This window comes from Phocoena sinus, chromosome 18 (genome assembly GCF_008692025.1).
Source record: "Phocoena sinus isolate mPhoSin1 chromosome 18, mPhoSin1.pri, whole genome shotgun sequence".
Lineage (NCBI taxonomy): Eukaryota > Metazoa > Chordata > Mammalia > Artiodactyla > Phocoenidae > Phocoena > Phocoena sinus.
In genome coordinates, this window is record NC_045780.1 from 77,878,220 (window position 1) to 77,897,023 (window position 18,804).

Here is an 18,804-nt window from a genome sequence, read left to right on the forward strand (position 1 = left end):
TATTTGGAAATTACAGACTAATGTGGTTATAGTCAGTTGGGGGTTTAAATCTTGCCTTTTGTACCTGCGGCTTTACCACTCTCTGCCTTTGTTTCCTTATCTGAGTACTGAGATGAATTATACCAGGCTTCTAGGTAACAGTATATGAAAGCATCTGCAACAGAACCGTTGCATCCTAAAAGAACCATCTCTTAGGTTTCTTGGGAAATAAATGTAGAGGTCATCAAATCTGTGAGGAAGGCTATATGGAACGCTTATCTCTTGGTTGAAGTTTGATAAGAGTAAATTACTGTCTTTATGAATATGATTGGCAACACCAAGTTGGTAGCATTTGATGTCTGTGAGGAAATCATGTACAGATAAGTGAAAATGCTCAGAGGAGAGTCCAAAGTGGAGATGGTGGCTGTTTAGGCGTGGGAGAGACATTGTTTCAGAAGGGTCTTTTCCTCTGCTGGGTGGGCTTTGTCGTTTTATCATTGAGTTTCCCCGTTAGGCTGTGATAATAAATGCTTGTAGCAGTTTTTGCTTTTTTTGACCTTTGTTGAGGAATTTTATTATCCCCTTCAAACTATTGAGTTTAGTTTCTCATTAGACTAAATTTGAAACTCACTTTGCAAGAAGGTATTGTTTTAAAGAATGTTGAACGTAAAGAAAACCAAAACACCTCATCCTTAGTTTTCCAAAGGTTGCTGTTGAAATTGTATATAGCTACTATTTTTGTTAAATTGAGTTTATTTAAAGATGTTCTAGAAGAGACTTTGTTCACTAACACATCCTAAGTATCTAGAGCAGTGCTTGGCGTATAGTAGGCCTTCAGTTAATACTTGTGATTGCCTGATGACCTGGCCGTTGTAGTTGGTAGGAAAGGTTTCCTTTTATATAAAGAAGTCAAGTATGACTTATTTTGTGGTATTTAAATATCTCTTCCAGTAAATTTACAATAGAGGCAAGTTTAGTTAACATTCTTTCAAGCTCAGTTATAAGTTAAACTTTAAAACTTTCAATTAAAGAAGAGGTAATAATTTAAAAAAGCACATCAGAAAGCTCATACATTTTTTAGTCACTCTGAAAAAGGAGCTCTGTATGGTATGGACTCAACTTGGGCTTCCAGACTTGTTGTAATCTGTGATGTGAAGGGACAGGCTTGTTCACTGAAAGACAGCCTCACACATGGAACACAGTGTGGCGGGCGGTTTCCCAGTGTTTTTAAAGAAAAATACATGGAAAGGGAGTGAGGAGAGAAGGACTTTGCTCTTTTGAAACACTTTGTAGCTCTACACACTTCATTTTCACAAAATGCTGGAAGACAAGAGACTGACAGGAAAGCTTTTGAAATTACAAACATGAAACTCAAGATTGATAGCTTGAATTCTAATTAGCTTTTGTTCTATATAAGTGTCAAGGTAGGTTTTTCCAGGGGTTAGTTTAGACTGCATTGTGTTTGTAACAGACTGCCTGTCTTTGGTATATGTATTTTCTTGTCTACCACCATTATAAACTGTCTTAAGGGGACTTCCCTGGTGGCGCACTGGTTAAGAATCTGCCTGCCAGTGTAGGAGACACAGGTTCAAGCCCTGGGCCGGGAAGACCCCACGTGCCACGGAGCAGCTAAGCCTGTGCGCCACAACTACTGAGCCTGTGCTCTAGAGTCTGTGCTCCGCAACAAGAGAAACCACGGCAATGAGAAACCCATGCACTGGAAGAGGAGCCCCCACTTGCCGCAACTAGAGAAAGCCCGCGCACAGCAACAAAGACCCAATGCAGCGGAAAATAAATAAATAAATTTATTTAAAAAAAAAACTGTCTTAAGATTTCTTAAAGGAAGAGGGGAACTGAACGTCATAATTACTTTATCAGTTATTTTAACACATACACACCTTAACTCGCTGTGGAAAATCAAGTATTATTCCCCTAATGAGTTCTGATTATGAAAGGAGTTTTAATTTTAAAGGAGTTTTGTACGATTTGCATTTATTGTTAAACTTTGAGAAGCAATTTAAGTTTTAAGTTGGAAAACATTTTTAAATTTGGAAAAATAAAAAAACTTAAAAATTGGAAAACTGTGTTTAGGAAAACAGCACATATATCTTGGATGATCTTTTCAGCTTTCGTATAATGTTTGCTTCCTAGCAAGCATCTTGTTTGACTTTTTTGTTTCCTTAAATAGTATGGAATTTGATAAGAATTTAGGTTTTTTCTCATGTTCCTAATGGTGTAATAAGGATGTAAGATGACCCTGTTTAGAACTATTATGTCTTGATAAATAAAGTTGGAACTTTTCTAGAAAGTTAAGTTTACTGATACAAGGAGCCAGGCACCGTGATTCTCTCCCGCTTGGGAATATTGTGTTTGGAAACCCTCGTTTGCCTAGCACGTGTAGCAAGGACAGAACTTGTCCTGGACGTGCAGGCAACGTTGTGTGTGAGAGAGAAGGTTGCTCATGCAGACCAAGTCCTGTCTTTGTATAGTTTTCCAGAGTTTCCATCTGACCCCTGATTTCAGTTCTCAATAGCATGCCGTTCTTGGTTATTCGTAACACTTTCTAAAGGACTTCCACGTGTTGTCTTAGTTTGCTCCTTCGTCTTTTGAGTTATTACAGTCCTTGTTCTACAGGAAGGAGACGCAGCCTGACTCATCAGTTCTCACTATTAACTGCGTGAACGTTAGCCACAGGGCTGCTGTTGGGCTCCTTAAGGAATACTGATGTGTGGACCCGTCTCCAGAGGTTGTGCGCTCAGCAGGTCCTGGGGAGTGGGGGTGGATGTGAGAGTCTCCATGCTGGAAGTAAGCAGAAAGGCCAGCTGGGGCTGTGCAACCCGCTGAGGGGACTGGGGGTGCGGAGCTGGGGCACAGAGCTGGGGCACGGAGCTGGTGTTTGGCTCTGAGTGAGGGGCTTTTCCACTGCTGCAGGCAGCCCTGCTTCTTGGACCCTTCCTGGAGAAGCAGGTGGTGTCCGGTTTGGGATGCAGCATTACTCACTTTATACTAATCTGTGTGATTAGGTAGATCGTCAGCAGTTGCAAACTAATGTATGTCTGTAATGACCACAGGTAAGCCGGAACAGGCAGATCTGTGTAAGGGAAATAATGCCGTAGTCGTTCATTAGTGCTTAGAACTGTGAAAGAAAACTGTTCCCTTGACCGTGAGACTGTCGAGGAGGAAACGTTCTGACTTTCGCTCTATGAGACTGTTTTGGTGGCTCTTCGGTGTTTGTTTTGCAGGGTGAATGGTGGACTTGTTCACATCACAGATGTGAGTCTTTGCTGACTTGGACGCCGTCTTATTTTTTACCTGTTTTAACAACGTTATATCTGTTCGCTGAGTCATTACTTTCTTAGGCCTCTCCACCTGTATCACCATCAGTGGCAGTTGGCCACTTCTCAGAGTAATTTTGCACCGAAAACCCAGTTTGTCTCACTTCCCGGGAATTGTGTACGTGGTGCTGCGCAGCCGCGAGCCGTGCTGGGGCGGGCTCTGGACAGTCAGCTGGGCGTGCTCTCCCACTGCGATTTGCGCCTTCAATAAAAGCGTCCTGTGTACTTGCAGGGCCTTGCTCACCTCCTGGTGGTTGCCCATGAATATCAGCTTTCTGCTTTGCAGGGCCGGTAAGCACATTGGCCTGAAGCCCGCTGGGTTTCTGTCCCACTCTGCCTCTTGCCAGCTCTACCATCTGGATAAGGGGCATCACCACGATGCAGGCCCTTCGTATTTGTTGTAGGATTAAATGAATTAGCATATAGCACTTAAGAACATTGCCTCACGTGTTTTCGGTGCTAAATAGACAGTGGCTGTTACTGTTACCGTTTTTTTGTAGTTTGAACGACGTTGGTATGTATTTTTGAAAAACTTTACCCCATAATCCATATTCAGTTATACAGACTTCAGGAAATGGAGAAATGTAAGAAGAAAATAATTATATAATTATGCCATCTAGAGATAACCAATATGAAAATTAGTGTATATTTTTCAGTCTTCCCCCCCTTTGCACGTACGTAAATATGCTTTTAAAATATCCATGACATCATAGTATAAATGTTTTATAATGTGCTTTAACTTAACGTAGTGGCTGTTTTCTTGTGTTCAATATCTGTCTGGTTATCTTTAATGGCTTCTCTGTAGTTTGTGGTGCTAATCCCCACTTTTGGATGTAGAGGTTGTTTCTAAGCTTTCATTGTGGTAGACAGTGATCTGTGTGATGGCCATTTCTGTACAGAATCCTGCATCTTTGATTATCTCTGAAGGAGAAATTCCTTGATAGGGCAGTGCATAGGTCAAAGGCAGGGCTTTTAAACATTTAAAGCACTATTGCCAAATTGTCTCCAGAGACATTTTTATCCTTCTGCCTTGCCCGTAGCAGTGTGTGAGAGCACGCCTTTGCAGTCAGTCCTGTGACTGCCTGTATCAGTTGCTTCTCTTGCCCTCGGGAAAATGGAAGCCCCTTGGGGTAAACATTTTGGCTTTTCTTTCTTGTATCGTCTGCAGTGCCCGCATTTCTGCGTAAATGGTAAACAAAAGCAGATAAGACGCACTCAAGGTTTCCTCCATTGGACTCACAAAGGAGGATGTGAAAGGAAAGCTGCTAGACTAGGAAATCAAAGTTGAAAACTGTAGACGTTGGCAGAGCTCCTTCCAGCTTTCTGACAAGTAACCTCTGGCTGTTCCGGGGTCGCTCTATAAAGGGGGAACTCTGGCTGGAAGCACGGCTTGAGACTGTGTGCAGAGGTGCCGATTTCCCTCTGTGTGAGTGATGAAGTTTTCATTTTCTGTCTTTAAAGTCGAGAGAGAAGGGAAAGGTATCAGGCGGGCTCTCCAGTGTTGTAATCAGCTAGGCTGATGGGCTGATGAGTTAGGGAAAGAACGCATCTTTCTAAAACGTTCATCTTCTTTGTGTATTTCTGACGGACAGATTCTTTTGTTAAACTTCTTTGTCCTCGTGCTCAGTTCTCTTCTAGATTTTTAACAAGGTTATGATTGAGATTTTCTCCAAAAGAATATTTAAAAATACTATTGGAATAACTAAGGCATGCTCATGTGAAAACTTGAAACTTGTTGATGTAGGCTTCAGGATTAATTGAAACAAAGACAAAAGATTAATTGAAACAAAGACAAAAGTATATAGTCCTTTCCCTGGGAATGAGATGCCCCACCCAGGTGTTACCTTCGACCTAGATTCAGGTAAAGTTGTTTGCTACAACGTTGTACTGAAGGTGTGTTTGAGGTCACGCAGCAGTCTGTCATCTTAGCTGGTCACCTGTGCTCCTGACTCCATGGTGAGCTGGAAGTGGTAGGTAATGATGTAGTATTTATTGACCGACTCAATTCTTGAAGTCAGTTTATTCATGTTTTTGCCAGAACTTGCCGTTTAAAGAAGTTGAGAGACAGTAAGTAATTAAGAAGTCATTTAGGGGATGAATAACTATTCTCTGAATATCTTGTAGGTACTTAAAGCGGAGAATGTCAAATTCTGCTCTGATATTATGATTCTGTTTAATTTTTCCTGGCAGACAGTGTCTGCGTTCACCCTCTGTGTTCCATTGTAGAGCCTGGCCAGCTGTCCTGTGGGCGAGTGGTTAGTCCCTTCTGCATCCAGGCTGCTTTCCACTGTGGAGAACTAGACTTCCCTTCAGGTCTTTGGGTGTCTCATTGTCTAGATCAGCACCATCCAATAGAAATATAATGTGAGCCACGTTTGTTTTTTTAAAACTTCCTGGAAACTACATTAAAAAAAAAGTGAAAAGAAACATGAAGTTATTTTTAATAATACATTGTCTTTAACCCAGTGTACCTCTAATGTTCTTATTTCAACGTGTAGTTAACATTAAAATATTATTGACGTTACTTTGTCTTTTCACATTAAGTCTTTAAAATCTGGTGTGTGTTTCTCACACTCGCAGCACCTCTCACTCTGAATCAGCTACACTGGAAGCGCTCAGCAGCTCACAAGGCAGGCGGCCCCATGTTGGACCGCGCGAGTCTAGGTCACTGGAGAGGCTGGGGGTGGGCAGTCAGCTTGGAATTAAATGGGGTTAGCATTTGTCAGGTACAGAGTAGGTGCCTAGGCATTTCATATGTGCCGTATCGTCTAATCCTCCCAGATGTCCTGCGGAGGAGGTGGTGCTTTCCCCATTTTGTAGCCGAGGAGATGGAGACTTGAGGTGGTGAGGAGGTCTCGGGTCACAGCCCAGCGGGTGTGAACCAGCGTTTGCGTTCTGCTGGGCACGCTGTGCCCGGGCTGGACTAGGTGAACTGAGGATCGCAGGGCAGTCCTCTTAGCCTGACTCCTAGTGGAGGTTCTCAGGGGAGCTTGGTTGGTGGCAGGGCTGGCCTTGTGGGCATGCCACCGAGTCGTCACGCAGAGCCCCGTGCTGGGTTTAATGCTCTGCTGTCCCCCCTCTGACGAGCTCTGCGGTTTCAGTTTGCGCTGGGCCTCCCCTGGTGGCGGTGCTCTTAGAGGAGCCCGAGAGGTGGCGAGAATGAGTGGTGGCCCCTGAGTGCCCACTGCATCCTGGGCCCTGCCCCGTAGACGCGGGTCAGCTCGCTCAGTCTTCAAGCAGCTCTCTCAGGTTGGATCGTTCTGCCCGCGCTGTGCCTAGGAAACCAAGGCGCTGGCGTGTAGGGTGCCTGCCTACGTCCACAGCTCGTGAAGGTGGAGCAGCCCGCCGTCCCGCTCATCAGAGGCCTCCTGAACAGTGACACCCCTTAAGAAGCTTCCCGAAGAGGTTCAGGAACAGAGCAAGGTGGAATTAAGGGTGAAATGGGAAAAGTGGAGGTGGCTCGGATATTTTAAGCTCCTGTCACTTGTCGTATTGATGAGGCTAAAGCCCCAGGCTGGTCCCAGGCAGGCTGGGTAAGCGCAGTGAGCTGTGTCCCTGACCCGGCCTGGAGGAGACGGAGGAATGAGGCTGAGATGGGACGCGGCAGCTCGGCCCGCGTCCGTCCCCGCCGCGAGGGCACCTCCTCGTCTCTCGTGCACTGAGGTTCAGTGCAGCTTCCAAGGCAGCTGTCATTCCTCCCGCCTGTCGGTAGTAATGACAGGAAGCAACATACGGACCTGGGGCTGCTTTTCCAAAGGGTCCTTTTGAGGACTGTTGACCACTGTTGGGTGGTGGAGGGTGGGAGGCAGGAGAACTGTGGGGTGAAAGGGGAGGACGGCTCTCTTGGAGGAATTGGAATCATGTCTCTTCACTTTGTGTCTGACTCTTCGGAGCCTCCAGGAAGGGGCTCGGCTAGAGGCTGGGTGTTGGGCTGGGCACGTGTCCGCATCCTGCAAAGCTAGGGTTGCAGTCTTCAGTGAAGCTTCTCCCTCCTCATCCAGCGCACTGGCCTGGGAACCTCGAGGGCCCTGTGAATACACGTGGGTCCCAGTGCTGGCATGCATAGGTACTCAGGTCAGATCTGTGTTGAATGCGTGAGACCAAGGATGAACAAGATGGACGGGACAGCAGTAAGGTTTAATCCGTTAATGTTCACTTTATCCATGTGAACGATTGTGCCTCCATCTTTTTAGCTCATGTTGCAGGGTTCTGATGTGTCGTTCAGACGTGCTTCATGGGAATGGACTGTCCTTTTGCAGGAAGGATGGTCTCAGCCGTGGCCAGCTGCTGAGGAGGTGCCAGCATATAGGACAGGTGCATTCAGGACGCTCTGTAGGGCTTTGAAGGTAGACACCCTGCTGGTCTCCACTCTTGGGTCAGACCTCAATTTGGATGTCCATGAATTGGGTTTGTATGAGGGCAGATCCCCAGAAGATGTCTGGAAACGTTCGGGGCAGATAAGGACCCGTAGCCCCTTTGGGACTCAGTTTCTTCTTCTGTAAAATGCGACTTTGCAAAGGATAATCTGTAGACCTTGGAATCGGTCTGTGTGATCATCTGAGAGGTAGAAGATGAGACACCGCGACATCTTTACTTCAGTTTATTGTGTTGATAATGGTTAGCTTGTCGCTTTCGAGGGGCATTTATTAGTAAAATTCTAGTTGTTTCCTCTTTCCACAGCTGCTCGGTTTGTCAGAGCTCCCTCTCGGAGCTCCTTCATGCCAGGTGCTCATTTAAGAAGGAGGCTACCTGGCTAATGCCCAGCCTGTGCCACAGGTGGCGCTTTAAAATGAGGATGTGCTTAGCTGAGCGGTGGCTGCAGCTACTTAGAGGAGCCGGTCTTAGAGGCATGCCAGCGGGTCTGTTAGTTTCACCTTGTGACCTGAGTTGAGCCTGAAGGCAGCTTCTGATCCTGTGGAGTCATGTGTCGGTTACTCTGAGTCATTTGGAAGAGTATCTGGAACAGCTCTTGTGTATCCCAGGGAGTGATATCCGGCTGCCAGTGCGGTTCCGAGGCTAGGAACCCACTGCCCACTTCACTAAGCCGAGAGGGGAGAATTGATCCCGGAAGTGCTTTCTTTAGTACTGCAGGGTAGCAAAAACATCTCCTGACTTGTTTAAAAACAAAAACAAAAACACTTACATTTTTCTAAGATCGATAAAAGTACTTGCATTCCATTCACTATTGTTTCCATTGTTGCACTAATTCTCCTATCAACTGGAATGAGAAAGGTGCCTCAGCTTCTGCCAAAGGGAGAACTGAGTTGAGAGTCTAGATCTCTTGCAGAAGTTTTGGTTTCAGTGGGTTTATAGCTACTCTGCGGTAAAATTGATCTCAGTCCTTGCATTTTATTTGTGAGACAGCTGGTGTCGTGTGCTGGTTTTCTGTAGCTGCCTAACAAATGACCCCAAATGTAGTGGCAGAAACACAGCCATTTCCTGCCTCTCAGCTCTGCAGTGAGGCTGGCGGTCCGGTGAGCTCGGCTGGGCTCTGTGCTCGGGGTCTCACAGGCCCTGGACGGGGTGTCAGCTGGGTGGGCTCTTGGCGGGAGCCTCGGGGGGACCATTTGTTTCCATGTGCCGAGGTGGCGCACAGGGCTGCGTTCTTGGTCCCCACCGTGTCCTCTGGCTGCACCGTGGAAGGCCGTGGGAGGGCCTGGAGCAGCGCGGGCAGCTGTGTGTTGGAGAAGCCCACGTGCCGCTCTGCCGTGTGCCCTCGTCCCTCTACACGCTCTTTCTCCTGTTGCAAACTGGTCACGGCCCAGTGGCCTTTGGGAAGCGACTCAGGTAGAGCAGCTGCTGTTGGACGCTGCGTTCTGCCTGCGCATGGGGAGGGTCCTGAGCTGGTGCGACCGCCTGTTTCTCTGGCCGTAGGAAATTCTAGTCACTTGGGGTCCTGCCTTTTGACCTCATTCCCCTCTTTTACTTCCTATTTCCCACCTTTTTTAAGTCTAGTAAAACAAACTTCTTTGAATATCTTTTAGCTGTCACTTTTCTATTGATATTTTCATTTTAAAACAAATCAAGAAAATCCCCATTGGTCTCTCAGGAAGGGAACCCCTTTTCCTGACAGGCATTTCCCCGTTGGTCTCGCAGGAAGGCGCAGCCCCTTCCCCCCCGTTGCCCTAAAGCAGTTTGTGTCCCTGAGGAGTTCCCTTAAGTCCTGGGAACCAGCGAGCGGAGAGATTCCCAGTGAATAATTACAGAGCAAAACAAATCTTGAGGCCTTTCAGACCGTGTTTAGATGTGAAGATCTGCATTTTGTATGTTTTAAAAAATGAACTTCCTAGCCAGAATATGCATTTCTGACCTAATTTGTCCCAAATTTTGGACCCAATTTATTTAGTGTGTATTGGGTATTTTCCCTGGTAGTTTAGAGAAAGTGCCTGGTCCTTGAGCTGAGAAGGGAAGGGCCTCACTCCCTCCGACGATTGGTATCTTCCACCGTGCTCTGGGGTTAATGACGTGCGTGCACGTGCCCTTCAGGAAGACTAATAGGTAGATCGTGGTGCCCGCTTGGGCTGTAGACTGTGGAGCTTTTAAGGTAGTGATTCCAGCATCCCCTTGGAGAGTATCTGATTTAATTAGTTCGTGTTTAAAGCTGACCTGGCAGGCCCTTTAAATGACGGTTTGGTGACATCAGGAGCGGTCTGGCCGGGAGAGGGAGCCGTGTGTTTTCCCCAGGCTTGCCGAAGGGCCAAGGGGCCTGGCCAGCTGAGGAGACAGAGAGGGAAGTCTGCTTTCCTCCGGACTTCTTGTGGCAGAATCAGGCCAGCCTGGCTGTGCCGGGCATTTGAGGGAAGTTGGTGTGGCCACGATTGAAGTGACGGGGGCCTGTCAGGATCGCTGGTTTGAGTCCTTGTTCCATGAGACCTTTACAGGAAAACTGTGGATGGTGAGTGGAGTCTTCGCTGTCTACTTAAAAGTGAAGCCAGAGTGGCGAGGGGATGCGAGAGAGAGCCTCATAATCTGTCCCCCGACCCCCTTTTTTTTTTTTTTTTTTTTGCGGTACGCGGGCCTCTCACTGCTGTGGCCTCTCCCATTGCGGAGCACAGGCTCCAGACGCGCAGGCTCAGCGGCCATGGCTCACGGGCCCAGCCGCTCTGCGGCATGTGGCATCCTCCCGGACCGGGGCACGAACCCGCGTGCCCTGCACCGGCAGGCGGACTCTCAGCCACTGCGCCACCAGGGAAGCCCTGCCCCCCTTTTCTTTATTTTGAGAGGTTTAAAACTAGCAGAAAGGCAGGAAGACTAGTGTAAGTGCCCTGTGCCTTCACTCCATCGTTGTGCAGACATTGCTGCACTAACCATTTAACCGTGTGCACGCGTCGTGCCACTGGCCTCTTCATGCTCTCAGTACGTGCATTTATACAACGGGGACCTCCTCCTGTTCAACCATGTCCTGCTGGCACAGCCCAGACACTGTACACTGTGCTAGGGATGCCGTCTCAGACGCGGTCCCAGTGGTCTCCAGGTGACCTTTGTGGCTTTTCTTTAAACACAGGCACCAAACAGAGGTCTTGTGTTGCATTCAGTTTGTCATGTCTCGTTGGTCTCTGTAGTTTCCAGAACGGCTCCTCCACCATTATCCTTGATGACTTGCACGTTTTTGAAGAATCTGGGGTTGTTATCATGTAGAGTGCCCCACAGTCTGGACAGGACTGAATCAGTTCAGGTCAAGTGTTTTAGGCAGGAATTCTGCACAGGTGCTGTTCTGTGTTCCCGTGGGTCGTATCAGACCTACGATGCTGACGTGCTGTGTGCTGCCGGCGCTGAGTTCCATCACTTGGCTAAGGTGACGTCCACCAGGTCTCTTGGTGCCCTTTCCCTTTGTATTCGCCGTGGAGTCTGTGGGGCGGGGCCCCAGAGCCCTTTGCCCGGGGCTCCTTCCTCTCAGGTTGCCCTATGGGGACTTGCGGCACAAGGCTGCCTCTGGGACCTCAAGCTCTGGTCAGGAAGGGACATTTGAGGGCGGTGTTGGGATCTGAGCTAGAAAGTTGTGTATATTTTGGCATGTGGGAGAGGAGAAAATGTTACCTCTGCTTTCCAGAATCTGAAGACCGGTACTGTTTGTGAACTTAGCCATTCACTTCTGAGCTCTGCATACCTGTGTACAAACTTCCCATACTTTTGTAGATACTGTACTTTTTACAAATGGAAGGTTTGTGGCAACCATTCATGGAGCAAGTCTGTTGGTGCTGTTTTTCCGACAGCATTTGCTCACTTCACGCTCACTTCATATCTGTGTCGCATTTGGGTAGTTCTCAACGTGTTTCATACTTTTCCATTATTATATTTGTTATGGTGATCTGTGATTAGTGATCTTTGTTACTATTGTAATTGTTTTGGGTTGTCACAAACCACACCCATATAAGACGGCAGAACTTAATAAATGTTGTGTGTGTTCTCATCACTCCACCAACCAGCCGTTCCCCCATCTCTCCCTCTCCTCCAGCCTCCCTGTCCCCTGAGGCACAGCAATATTGAAACTAGGCCAGTTAATAACCCTACAGTGGCCTCTTGAGTGTTCAAGTGAAAGGAAGAGTTGCACGTCTCTCACTTTAATTCAAAAGCCAGACATGATCAAGCTTAGTGAGGAAGCTGTGTCAAAAGCTGAGATAGGCTAAAAGCTAGGCCTCTTGCACCAAACAGTTAGCCAAGTTGTAAATGCAAAGGAAAAGTTCTCGAGGGAAATTAAAAGTGCTACTCCAGTGAACACACAAAGAAGAAAGCAAAACAGCCTTATTGGTAATATGGAGAAAATTTTAGTGAGCCGGATAGAGGATGAAACCAGCCACAACGTTCCCTTATGCCAAAGCCTAATCTAGAGCAACTCCCTCTCTTTAATTCTATGAAGGCTGAGAGAGGTGAAGCTACGGAAGAAAAGTTTGAAGCTGGCAGAAGGTTGTTGCTTCATGAGGTTGAAGGAGAGAAGCCATCACCCTAACATAAAAGTACAAGGTCAAGCAGCAAGTGCTGATATGGAAGCTGCAGCAAGTTATCCAGAAGATCTAGCTAAGATAATCAGTGAAGGCGGCTACACTACACAACAGATTTTTAATGTAGATGAAACAGCCTTCTATTGGAACAAGATGCTATCTAGGACTCTCATAGCTAGAGAGGAGAAGTCAGTACCTGGCTTCAAAGGTCAGACTGCCTCTTTCATTAGGGGCTAACGCAGCAGGTGACATTAAGTTGAAGCCAGTGCTCATTTCCCATTCTGAAAATCCTAGGGCCCTTAAGAATTATGCTAAAGTACTCTGCCTGCGCTCTGTAAATGGGACGACAAAGCCTGAATGACAGTACGTTTGTGTATAACATGGTTTACTGAATATTTTAAGCCTACTCTTGAGACCTACCGCTCAGAAAGATTCCTTTCAAAATGTTACTGCTCATTGACAATGTACCTGGTCACCCAAGAGCTCTGATGGAGATATACAATGAGATTAATGTTGTTTCCATGTTGCTAACACTATATCCTTTCTGCAGCCCATGGATCAAGGAGGAATTCCAACTTGTAAGTCTTACTATTTAAAGAGTGCATTTTGTAAGGCTACAGCTGCCACGGATGGTGATTCCTCTGGTGGATCAGGGCAGAGTCAGTTGAAAACCTTCTGGAAAGGATTTACCGTTCCGGATGCCATTAAGAACACTTGTGATTCATAGGAAATGGTCAAAATACCAACATTAACAGAGTTTGGAAGAAGTTGATTCCAACCCTCATGGATGGCTTCAAGGGGTTCAAGACCTCAGTAGAGGAAGGAACTGCAGATGTGGTGGAGACGGCAAGAGAACTCGAACTAGAAGTGGAGCCTGAAGGTGGGACTGAATTGCTGCCATCTTGCAATAAAACGTTAACGGATGAGGAGCCGCTGCTTCTGGATGAGCAGAGGAAGTGGTTTCCTGAGATGGAATCTGCTCCTGGCGAAGAGGCTGTGAAGGTGGTTGAAATGACACCAAAGGATTTAGAATATGACGTAAACTTAGTTGATACAGCAGCGGCAGGGTGTGTGAGGCCTGACTCTGATTTTGAAACACGTTCCACTGTGAGTGAAATGGTATCAGACAGCACCGCGTCCTGCAGAGAAATCGTGAAAGGAAGAGTCAGTCGACGTGGCAGACTTCATTGTTGTCTTACTTTAAGAAATTGCAGCGGCCGCCCCAGCCTTCAGCAACCACGAACCACCCTGAAAAGTCAGCACCATCAATGTCGAGGCCAGACCCTCCACCAGCAAAAGATTATGGCTAGCTGAAGGCTCCGATGATGGTTGGCATTTTTTAGCTATAAAGTCTTTTAAAATTGAGACCTGTACCTTTTTTTCTTAGACATAATGCTGTTGCACCCTCAACAGACTGCAGTGTAAGCATAACTTATTCTCTGGGAAACCAGAAAGTTCATGGGACTCTATTGTGATATTCACTCTATTGTGATATTCGCTCTATCGCGGTGGTCTGGAACCGAGCCTGCAATATCTCCAAGGTGTGCCTGTCAAGGCCTTTAAAGCCGCGTGGCAGCTTGCTGACTGGCTCCTAAGTACCGAAGCAGCCACAAGGCAGTGTTGCCAGGTAGATGCAGTGAGCCCCGGTACACAGAGGAGAAATGAGACGTGGGGAGGTGAGGGAATATGCCCGATCTCTAATGGTCACTAAGGGGCAGAGTTGGTACTTGAATCCAGGTTTACAGAGATTCCAGAACTTATACATTTAGAACTAAAGGTCAGCTGGAAGAAGGGGACGGCGGCCCTCCAGTTGGTGGAAGCTCCGTTAAGAGGGAAGACGGTGGGCACCTGGGCATTTGATCTTCTCTAGGGAACCATTGAATGTAGTGTCTATAATCCATGCAATTTGAATTTGTAATAAATGTGTTAATGTAGTTATAAATAATCTGCACCATGCAACTGAAGAGGGAATTTACTTAAGATTTAGGGGGTTTAGTTGCAGAATGTTAATTTTCTACATATCCCTCCATCGTTTTGGGTGTAATACGTAACTCAGTTAAAGCCATTCAGTGTAGTGAAAGATTTATAACTGGAGAATAAAGAAATTAGAACCCATGGCTCACTAGCAACTTTATTTAAAGCCTGAATAAATTCTCTCCTTGTTGCATTTGTTAACCACTTATCTCTTACTTAGTGGTGAATTTATTAAAAATTCAGATTGCACAACAACTGTCTGGATTTTGTGTGTGTGTACTGGTTGTGATGTAAAATGCATTCTCTATTGAGGATCACGGTCAGGAATTTGAAGCACAACAGTCAAATGGCGATGTTTGGAGGACCAGGAAGGACAAGGCAGCTCAGGGGATGGGATGTATGTATAGGGAGAGTCTCACGTTGTTCCAGCTTCAGATTTGACACCTCTTTGCCAAGAGAAGACCTGGAAACTTCCCTTCTCGTTTTCCAGCATCTTGTTGGAATCTTACTTTAGAACCGGCCCTGGGAGAGGAGAGTTTGAATTCTCATGTGACTGGAGCGTTCCTAGGATGACTGGTACACAGCTCAGATAGGATGAGGTGGTGGATCCTTCAACCAGAGCATTTATTGGGTAGAACGTGTTATAGGAGACTGAAGAGTAAGTTTCCATTTCATTGTGAGTGTAGAACAGGGACGTGTTTTTCCAGGTGCTGTTAGTCTGCACGGGATTTATGAGGACATTCCCTGAGCCTTGTTCTGAGGGGACACAGAGGCACAACGTGTGTCTGCCAGAAGCATCGTGGAGCGTTGTATGGCTCATGAAATGGATATATGTAACTGGGATACAGGGCAGTGACTGTAAGTCCTGCAGGAGGGACGGTGACACGGGGTTGGGATTTAGAGAGAGAAGGAGACCCTCCAGTTGGCCAGGTTGGGTACCCCTGGGTGGGTGGGGCCTGCCGCTGCTTCCTGCTTCCTCCAGGCTTCTCAAGTTGATTTGTGGAGTTGAACCAACAAAACGTCCTGAAATTGACGAACTGTCCTAAAGAGAAATTAAAGGGGAATTGTGGCGTTCCGGGTCCTAACTGCTTGGGGGTATGTGATAACCTTGAACTTCGATGGGAAAATTTTAGCGTTCTCTTGGAGATCATAATAGGCTTGGAAGGGAGTGCTCAGACTAGATAGACAAGTGCCCAAAAGTTTGAGAAAACTTTTTATTAAGAGAAATTGGGCCCAGCACTGAGGACTCAAATATAGCCCTACAAGGTGGAATTAAGACCAGTGAGCGGCGAAGAATTCTGGGGAGACAGCGTGCCCGTGGCCACGTTGTCCTCATATTAGCATTGTGTTTGTGCTGGCAAGCTTTAGTAAACAGTACTTATTTTGAAATCAGTGCACGATGTACACGTACTGGAAACAGGAAGTTAAATAGAGAAAGGCAGAGAGAGATGTAGTATTTTACTGCATTTAGGTAGAAGTACTGGCGCCTAATTTTCAGAAGAAAACAAAGACGGTCTGAATGAAAATGTTTGGTCACAGCTGAATTTTTCTTGGCTTTATTTCTGTATGAAATGGTCTGAACACCTCCATCTGGATGTTTTGACCTCGCGTCTACCCTGAAGTCTCGTGTCAAGCACCAACTACGACTCTGACTTTTTTGGTCACTCAGGCTTCCTTTGAACGTCTCGTGTGTGTGGTGAAAGTTAAACTTGCGTAGCGTTGAATAGTTTGTGACGTACTTGTACTTTCTCATTTTCTCACCGTAATAGCTCATTCTTTCAAAGCCCTTTCGTTTTTACCCGTGAAATCCTCTTGTAAGCCGGCTCCTCCTGTCTGTCCTGCCCTGGCTTCCTTTAGATCCGCATGAAAGGACAGGACTTGGCACCCGTGCCCTGAGTCCTCACAATCCCTCTGTGTCCCACATTTTACTAACTGCACTGTTCGGTGATTCTTAATTTTTCAGTAGCTACCTTTATAAATAATGAGCCAGAGCCTGTATCTCTTGATTTATCGTCTTAGACTTTGCTCCTGTGTGAAAGCTGAGGAACTCAGTGTGACTCTGCGGGCCCCTGTAGGCAGGGCCGAGGGAGGGCACTTCGTTAAGGCCTTGGTAGGGTGGGCCGTGTTTCCTGCGGGCTTTGGTGGGGGGTTGGTTACTGTCTACAAGTTTCCTGTCTGCCGGGCTGCTCCTGTCCTGGTGCTCTGGCCGGAGAGGGCAGGCTTCTCCCGGCACTTTGTTAGTCTGCACCCTCTGGTGTGTCTGGGTTGCAGGCTTCTCCAGCACCCAGTCTGGGGGAGCAAAAAGAAGATCCAGAGAACCCACTGCCATGTTGTTTCTCAGGTCTTGAAGCCCGTGGGCAGTTGGCCTGTCGTGTCCAGCACTGTCTTGTCTTGCGTGTGTTTTACGTGGACGCCCAGGGCTTTTTGCTGCACTGAGGCGGAGGGATAGGAGAGCGTGTCTGCCGCACCTTGTTCGGAGCCGGAACTCACCTGTCCTCCTCTTTGCTATTCTGTCAAACGTGGCCCTGGTTCCGCTTCCTCTTTGTGAATACGGGCCCAGTAGCTGATGGGAGTGTAAAGCCACGTAGGCGGTGGGATGCCTTCACCGTAGGGGCGTGGCTGGGAGCAGGCAGGGGAACTGTGGGTGATGCCCATGAGCAGGGTGGAGGGGTGGACTGTCCCTGCATCCCATTTCCTTGCCCCCCTCCAGCTCTGGGACAGTTCAGGCTTTATTGTGGTTAGAGCTCCTAGGGTATTTCATTTTTGTTTCCTCCTATCAGTGCCTGTTACGTGGGTCTAGCAGCACCTCAAGTTTGTCGCTGACGTTGGGAAGCCAGTGCAGGCGGTGGGCTCTCCTTGGTGGGGTCTGGAAGCTCGGCCTCTCCTAGAGGAAGGGGCTGCTGTGCTGCGGTTTACTGGGTGCTGTTTTCCCGCCGTCCGCACTGTTCCCCCAGGCTCCTCACAGGTGCTGTTTAGAGCGCTGCTTGATCACGCAGAGCCCGTCTATTTCCTGTCCTCGAGGATTCCCTAAGCCTCACTGCGACTGCTCATGGCCTCTCTGCTACCCCCTTTAGCCCTGCAGTGGAGTCTTTATTACTGTTTTTTTTTTTAATACTTAATCATGCCAACTCGTCTCACGTTAAGTTCCTGCCCTCCAACCTCAAGTGCTGTTGGGCATTCATACTACGTCAGACCACACTCCTTAACACACTCACTTTCCACTCACCCAGATACTTTTTTTTTTTTAAAAATAAAGTATGTTTGGTTATATACTAGATATATTTAAAATTTTTTTCTTTTTATTTATTTATTTATTTGGTTGCGTTGGGTCTTAGTTGTGGCACTCAGGATCTTCATTGCAGCATGCGGGCTTCTCTCCAGTTGTGGCTCGCGGGCTCCAGAATGCGTGGGCTCAGTAGTTGTGGCTCGCGGGCTTAGGCCCCATGGCACGTGGGATCTTAGCTCCCCGACCAGGGATTGAACCCATGTCCCTGGCATTGGAATGCAGATTCTTAACCACTGGGCCACCAGAGAAGTCCCGTTTATTACTATTTTTTTTTAAAGCCTGCCTTTCCTGTTATTTCAGTGGAACCTTGGGAGGGATGGAAGGTTATGTATGTGTGCGGTTTACTGTCTTGAAATGTTTCTCAAAGTTTGGGTTTTATAACTACTTGTTTTGAGTATTAAAGTTAATGCAAGGTACTCATTGCCCTTTTGGCTCTCTATGTTAGCACCTAAACTAATTGTCAGCCTAAGTAGTTGTTGTGACCTGCCCAGACACTCTCTGTCTGGCGACCGTGTGGCTGTCCTCTGCAGGCTTGCTTCACTGTCCCTAGGAGTCAGACTAGGAGCCCACGGTGGGCTGAACGGGTGCTGCGCTTGTGCCAGCTGGCTCTGGGACCCGTGGGCCCATGGGTGCTGCCCCACTGACCCATGTGTGTGGCAGGGGGAGCAGCAGTGACTGATCAGGTTCAGTTCTTTGCTCTCCTGTGGAACCTGTCATACCGTGTTTTGGAGCCTCATTTTTCCCCTTTAGAAAATAAGATTGACATGAAATCTGCAGCATAGCACCCAGGGGATGCTCCAGTGGATGCTTCATCCTCTTCTTCCTCACCTGGTGATGTCTGTCTGGGATGATTGCTCCTTTACGGTGGACGGAGACGTAGCAGCCCTTTCATTGCATCAGTCATCTTGCCTCGCTTCTCAGGACTTGGTTCCCCCTTCGGCCCCAGCCCTTCCTGGAAACTACCTAAAATATTTGGTATCTCTTTTCTTGTATAAGTGGTCCCTGTCCTAGTGTTTTGGCATTGATACAGTGGAATCCACAAAATTGGATATGATTTAATTGTCATTTTAAACTAAAAGAAGTGGGGGGTACATTGGGTGAAAGTGCTGTGTATTGATAGAATCCGTCATCAAACTTTAATTTTATCCCTAGGGCGTAGGAGTAGGTGGAATTAAGTACAAAATCTACAGAAGCCAAGGAGGCGAGAATTCCCTGCTGGATCCCTGTTTTCCACATGTCTGTCCCCAACAATGTGGACCATTTGCATTAAACTTAAATAGCACAACTTACT

General features: G+C 47.2%; 1 protein-coding gene across 1 annotated transcript in view; it reads left to right on the top strand.

Moving 5' to 3' along the window:
* ARHGEF7 (Rho guanine nucleotide exchange factor 7) overlaps positions 1 to 18,804 on the top strand; it is a 126,376-nt gene that overhangs the window by 28,718 nt on the left and 78,854 nt on the right.